Source organism: Suricata suricatta, chromosome 8 (assembly GCF_006229205.1).
Source record: "Suricata suricatta isolate VVHF042 chromosome 8, meerkat_22Aug2017_6uvM2_HiC, whole genome shotgun sequence".
Lineage (NCBI taxonomy): Eukaryota > Metazoa > Chordata > Mammalia > Carnivora > Herpestidae > Suricata > Suricata suricatta.
In genome coordinates this window covers 4,371,192-4,377,510 of record NC_043707.1, presented here as the reverse complement: position 1 = coordinate 4,377,510, position 6,319 = coordinate 4,371,192, and the positions used below count along the sequence as shown (strand labels likewise).

At 42.5% G+C, this 6,319-nt stretch overlaps 1 long non-coding RNA gene across 1 annotated transcript; it reads right to left on the bottom strand.

Moving 5' to 3' along the window:
* Positions 1 to 4,633: 4,633 nt before the first annotated feature.
* LOC115297931 lies at positions 4,634 to 5,105 on the bottom strand. Its single transcript, XR_003911528.1, has 2 exons — positions 4,945 to 5,105; positions 4,634 to 4,783 (listed from the first exon to the last, which is right to left on the bottom strand). It is a non-coding gene; the product is annotated as an uncharacterized LOC115297931 (long non-coding RNA).
* Positions 5,106 to 6,319: the final 1,214 nt, after the last annotated feature.

Sequence of the window (6,319 nt, the reverse complement as noted above, 5' to 3'; positions counted from 1 at the left end):
GAAACTTGGCAGTTTTGAATTTCATAACACCCATGACTGACATTCCTAATTAATACTATTGTTTTTCTCCTCTGGCTGAATTTCCTGAATGCCAACATGCATTGCATACACTAAAAACAGACATTAAAGAAAATAACATCAGTGTTAATCTCCAGCACAAATATATCAAATGCCTCAGTGAAGTGTATAGAAAAGAGCTGGATTCCTATAAATAATGGAGCATCCCTGCCTGATCATCTTTATCCTCCTACGCTAATAAGATGATAATCTTTCTCCTCCTGTGTCCTTGCTCTCAGATTTCAGAACAGCTTTGGGTGAAGTGCACTCCCAAGCTCTTTTCTTCTCTTGCTTTGCTTTTAAGTTGCAGATTGAAACTTTCAAAGAAAACCTTCTAGCTTAAGTTAGAAAAAGCATCCACTGGGCACTCTATAAATAGGGAATCCACAGAAGACAGCAAGATGGTCTAATTTGTGCTTTCTAATGGATGCTTCTCCGGTCTGCATGCAGCTATGAGCAAGCAGCATTTGCTGATGTCCTCGTTTACAATGGTGGATGGTTTAGAGCAGGGATTTCAGCATCAGGGGGCTCTCTGTTTTGAATCCTCCCTTTGCTGTCTAGCTGGGCCATTTCCTTAAGCTTTCTGAGCCTCAGTTTTCTCATCTGTAAAGGGTAGATCATTATAGTAGCCACTGCACACGGCTGCTGTGCGAATCCTATGAAAAAAATATTTAGCAGAGATCTTGGCACATAGTAAGTACTAATTCAATGTAGTTATTAGATTTACCAGAAAAACAGACCAGTGTCTAAGAAAATACAGGCACCTAATAGAAATACAACAGAAACCTCACATCCAATAAGCAGCTCCTTACCAATCCTTAAAAACCATGTATCTGCTGTGTGTCTATGAATTTGTGAGTGATTTGCCTATCTGGATATTTGTCTATCTGGATATTGGATAAATGGAATCATACAACATCTGATTGTTTTACATTTGGCTTCTTTCATTCAGGTATAATGTTTTCAAGGTTCATTCACCTTGTAGCATGTATCAATACTTCATTCATTTTGGTGTCTGAATAGTAATTCACTGTATGCATAGGCTACATTTTGTTTATCTATTAATCATGTGATGGAGGGGTTCCTGGGTGGCTCAGTCAGTTAAGTGTCTGACTTCAACTCAGGTCATGATCTCCCAGTTTGTGAGTTCGAGCCCCACGTCGGGCTCTTTGTGGACAGCTCAGAGCCTGCAGCCTGATTCAGATTCTGGGTCTCCAGAATCTGTTAGCCTGGGCCAGCAGAAATTATTTTCTGGATCACATGGTAATTCTATATTTAACTTCTAGTTTTGTTTCTGCTCAAGAGTCATCCCTTCTTTGTGCTCTCTCCCTGTGGTTTGACCTTAAGCAGTCACCTTACTGAACCCTCTTCAACAGGTCTGATTTAGGGACAGATGTGTGACCAGGCTAAGCCAAGGAACATAAGCAACATGGCTTTTGCAGAAATTCAGTGCCCACCTTGCTACTAGATGGACAAAGGCAGTAATACAGAGGCTGCTGGTGGCTGTAATTCCACTGAGAGAGGCTGTCTGAAAGTGAAGTCAAAACACAGGAGAGAATTTAAAGGCTGATTCTCTGAAATATCATTAGAGTAGGGGGACCACATCATGCCTAACAGGAAAGACACACCCTGTGGAATTTTCAGCTTTATGAGATAACATTTTGTTTTTCTTTAGTTTTAAGTGGAGACTTTGTTGTTATTCAACTATTGTATATGGTTTCTCAGACAATATAAGGGATTGAGTGCCCAGGTAAGGATTGTTTCCATTTAAATTTTGTAATGTATCATGAGTACTACATATGTAGCTGTGATGCTTACTTTCATGTGTCAACTTGACTGGGCCAAAGCCACCAGGTATTTGGTTAAACATTATTCAGGGTGTATCTGTGCAGGTGTTTTGTTTTTTTTTTTTTTTCCTTTTGGGAAAGACAAAGATAGTGCAAGTGGGGGAAGGGCAGAGAGAGAGGGAGACAGAGAATCCCAAGCAGGCTCCACACTGTCAGTATGGAGCCCAATATGGGGCTCGACTCATGAAACTGTGAGATCATGACTTGGGCCAGAACCAAGAATCAGATGCTTAACTGACTGAGCCACCCAGGTGCCCCTGTGCAGGTGTTTCTTGAGGAGATTAACATCTGAATTCGTAGAATGAGTAAAGCATATTGCCTTCCCCAGTTGGGTAGGATTCACTCAATCCACTGAAGACCTGAAGAGAACAAAAAATCTGACCAAGGGGAATTAAGAGATGCAAACTTCCAAATATAAAATAAGTCACAGAAATAATAAACTACAACACAGAAAAGATAGTCAATAATACTGTAATAATGTTGTGTGGTAACTACACTCATGGTGAGCACTGAGCAATATGTAGAATTATCCCATCTGTAGGTTGTACACATGAAACTAACATAACCTTGTATGTTAATTATATTTTGATTTTTTTAAAAGGCTGAATAAGAGAAAATTTCCTCTCTCTGCCTGTCTTCAAGCTGGGACAAGCGTCTTCTCCTGCTTTTAGACAGACTGAATCTTATACCATCAGCTCTCCTGGTTCTCATGCCTTTGGACTCAGACTAGAACTACACCATCGACTCTACTGGGTCTCCAGCTTGTCAGACGTAGATCCTGGGATTTCTCAGCCTTTTATAATCACATGAGCCAATTCTTTATAATGAATGTGTGTATATGTACCCTAAGTTCTGTTTCAGGGGAGCACCCGGATTAATAACACTATCTAATTATAGAAATGCTTCCCAACGAACAGCACGGTCACCAGCCCGAGAGCAACTGAACGAGATAAACAAGCTACAAAGAGGACAAAAGTGTGCTCCATCTGCTACCAGTCCAGTGACTTTAGACCAGACAGACATACTTCCCAGATAATGGTGAGCTACCCTAAAACAGGCATATAAAAAAGAAGTGGGAAGGAAGAAAGGAGGAGCCTGCTGTCAAAAGCACTGTCACACACAAAGTAAGAACAGTGACATCTCTATGACAGTGGAGAGGGGGCAGAGAGGGTGCTGGTTCCGTTAAATGAAGAATTACACACACACACACCGACCTGTCACTTCTCTGATGCCCTTGGAGGCTACAGTTCTTCTCAAGAGGAAAACGATCCAGGCTAGATCTAGCCTGTTTATGCTCCCAGATAAGGGATTGCAGAGAAGCCTTGCAGAAATGTCTGATTGTGTCACTGATTACTCCAGAAGTACTTTCCAGCAGCCCTGGTGGTTATTAGAACCACCTCTAGTGCTTTATGCTACCAATCAAGCCTTATGTTCAAAGTGCTGTTCTTTCCCACAGATCTCTAAAGCTCCGTGTTAAGCTTTGGAAAATGATACGATTTTTGCTTCAAGGTTTATTCAGCTTAGCAAAGACCTCAGAGATGACCTTAATTTTATATTTTTCTGAGTCCTTTTTGAAAAGTGTACGGGTTGATGATGTGGTTGCTACAATGCTCCTCATCCCTGCCCAGTGGACAAAGTGCTGTATCTCTAGAAATGTTTCATTACAAAGCCAACTAATGCAACTACTGCCATCCCCTGAACGTGGTCCAGACGTGGATCGCTTAGACTCCACAGAGATGTCCTTCCCACAGGCTGTTTTACTGCATCGATAAGCTCAGCCCCCAATTCACTTTAAAGTCTCATTAGATGACGCAATCCCCTTCACTCACCTGGAGAAGTGATGAAGGGGCTTCTTTTTCTTCTTGCTACTTTGTCATTTCCGGCTTAGTGCTAAGGCTAAGCAAGAAAATAATACCAATAGGGCTTTTCCACAGAAACACCAACTTGAGAAGACAAAGTAAAAGTAAGCCATACATGAAGCAGAAAAATAAGAAAAGTTATAGAACATTTGATCAACCCAAACAATGCAGACTACATATGATCTTAAGTACACATTTTAAAATCTGTGCACCAGATAACAAAGAAAATCTCAAAATTTTAAGTTGATAATTACTGGGCTAGTATTACTCCAATCAGTCCTATAAAATCAGAAATAAATAACCCAAAATGGGCCCACCAAACTCTATGTATACTTGATAATTTAAAATCATTTAAAAGAGAAAATCAAAATGGAAATTATAAATTATGGAGAATCTAGTGATTAGGGTTTGCAGACCAAACATGACAGGATACAGCCAAAGTAGTTCTCAGAGGAAAATACATAACCTTAAAAGTAAGTATTGGAAGATAAGCAAGAGTAAGTAAGTGAAGTTTCCTTTTGACTCAATCTTTCAGTGGGTGGAAGTAGATGTAAAATAAACCCAAAGAAAATACAGTAATTATGAAAGTGAAAAGCAACTGTTAATGAAACCAAACCAAATCAAAACAAACAAGAACCACAAAAACAGAGGGGTGTATGAATAAAGCCGAATGCTGTTACTCTGTAAATATCAGCAATGAGTGTCCTGAAAATAGAGGCACAGGCCTCTTTATCAACCTCAATTTGGCTTTGGGTGGTGGGGTTCAGAACAGAAGTGCAAAGAAGAAGCCAAACCCCCAGGGCCACACATCTGTAGACTTCCCCATTCCATCCACGTGTGTTTGATAAGAAGAGAGAACAAACAGGGTGGTCCACAGAGTTCAGAAAGGTTTATTCCATGTAGACCAAGCAGGGGAAATCAGGACTGGTCCACCTGAGATCGGCAGTGAAGGATCCTGGGCTGGCTCACGAACATCACATCTCTGTCACCCTGGTATTTTCAAACAATTTCTCTTTGACTCTTTAATAAAAACAGCAGAAATAAAGACCTATTCTTTAGTCAGAAAGAAAATTAAAAATGGGAAGGGAGGTGTGTTATAACTCTCTCTCTTGAGGTTCCGAACTACCACACTTCCCTGCTTATGCAGAGTAGACAACCCCACCCCACCCCCAGGCCACTACCTGTCACAGCACCCACTTCCTTCTTCCTTGGAATTCCTTGGGTTTACTAATGACTTTAATTAACATATTGTTCCCATCCGTCCCTACTGGAATGTAGGCTCCAAGGGGACAAGCCTGATCTGTCTTGTCCACTGTTTTCTTCCCCAGGCTCTCCTATGACACCTCAGAGATCCATAGGATAATATTCATGCCCTGAATGCAGTGCCTTGTCATGGAAACAGTGTGCAGTATTCCGGAAGCCTCCACTGAGCTCTGTTTACTGTGCCAAGGGATCACAAAGCCTCACTCAGTTTCATGAGAAGGGAAATGGGATAATGAGGGTCATTCAGGCACTTATTTCACACACCGGGAACTTAATCAGAATCCATACTGGGAGAGAGCTTCCTTGCCTTCCTCTCCAGCTGCCACTCTTCCAACGGCCTAAACATTCCCCTATTGGATATTCCCAGTCAGGCTTAAAAAGGCCCCAATCAGTAGGCACTGGCCCCACAAGCCTCCCCCAGGTGCATCCTTTTCTCTGCCATTAGCCATGTGAAGGAGCTGACACGTCTGGAAGATTTCTCTTGTAGAGTCTGACAGGCTTGAGTGGGCGGCAGTTTTGACGGCTAGGGCCTGATTATCCCATTCACCCTTTGACATTTCCTCTGCTCTGCTACTCTCTCGACACACTTGTGCCAACAACTGCTTTCAGCAGATGCCTCTGAGAAGCCAAGGCCTGCTGACACTGGCCCTGGCTTCTGTGGGTTCTGAGGGCGTTGCGTGGCTGTGCCCCGCTTTAGCAGGCATGGGGACATGACACCTCTGAAAGGAGTCAGGCCCAAGACAAGTGTGAAGACCTAAGAGGCTGGAACAGACCTCTCTTTCCTCTCATCCTGAGTTTTTTAGGCTCTGTTCTAAGATCAGTGGCATTTGGGAAATACAGATAAACAGCTAGAGATAGCCTAGTCCTGTACCCATTCGCTTATTCTTTCATTCATCCACTAAAAATTCATGGAGTACCAATGATATGCCAAACACTGAACCGGTGCCAGAAACAGGGTAGTCAGCAAAGGCTCACTGCCCCCATGGCACTAGTTGGTTGGGGAAAAAACAAATTGACAAATTGGTTTGTCAATTATAACCAAGGTGAAAAATGCAAAGAAGGGGGTGGTATGTGACCAGTAAAGAGGTCAGGCTATCTGATGGGATGGATTTAAAGCTGAAGGAGAAGGAAACAGCTGCCTGGAAAGGAAGAAGCAGGGTGTTAAAGGCAGAGGGGACAGTTTGCAGGTGCAAAGTTCTGAGACGGAAGGCAGTTTGTTTGAGGAGCTGAAAGGAGGTCAGTGCACCTGGAGCACAGTGACCAGGGAGACAGCAGGGATGCTGAGAGAGGTGG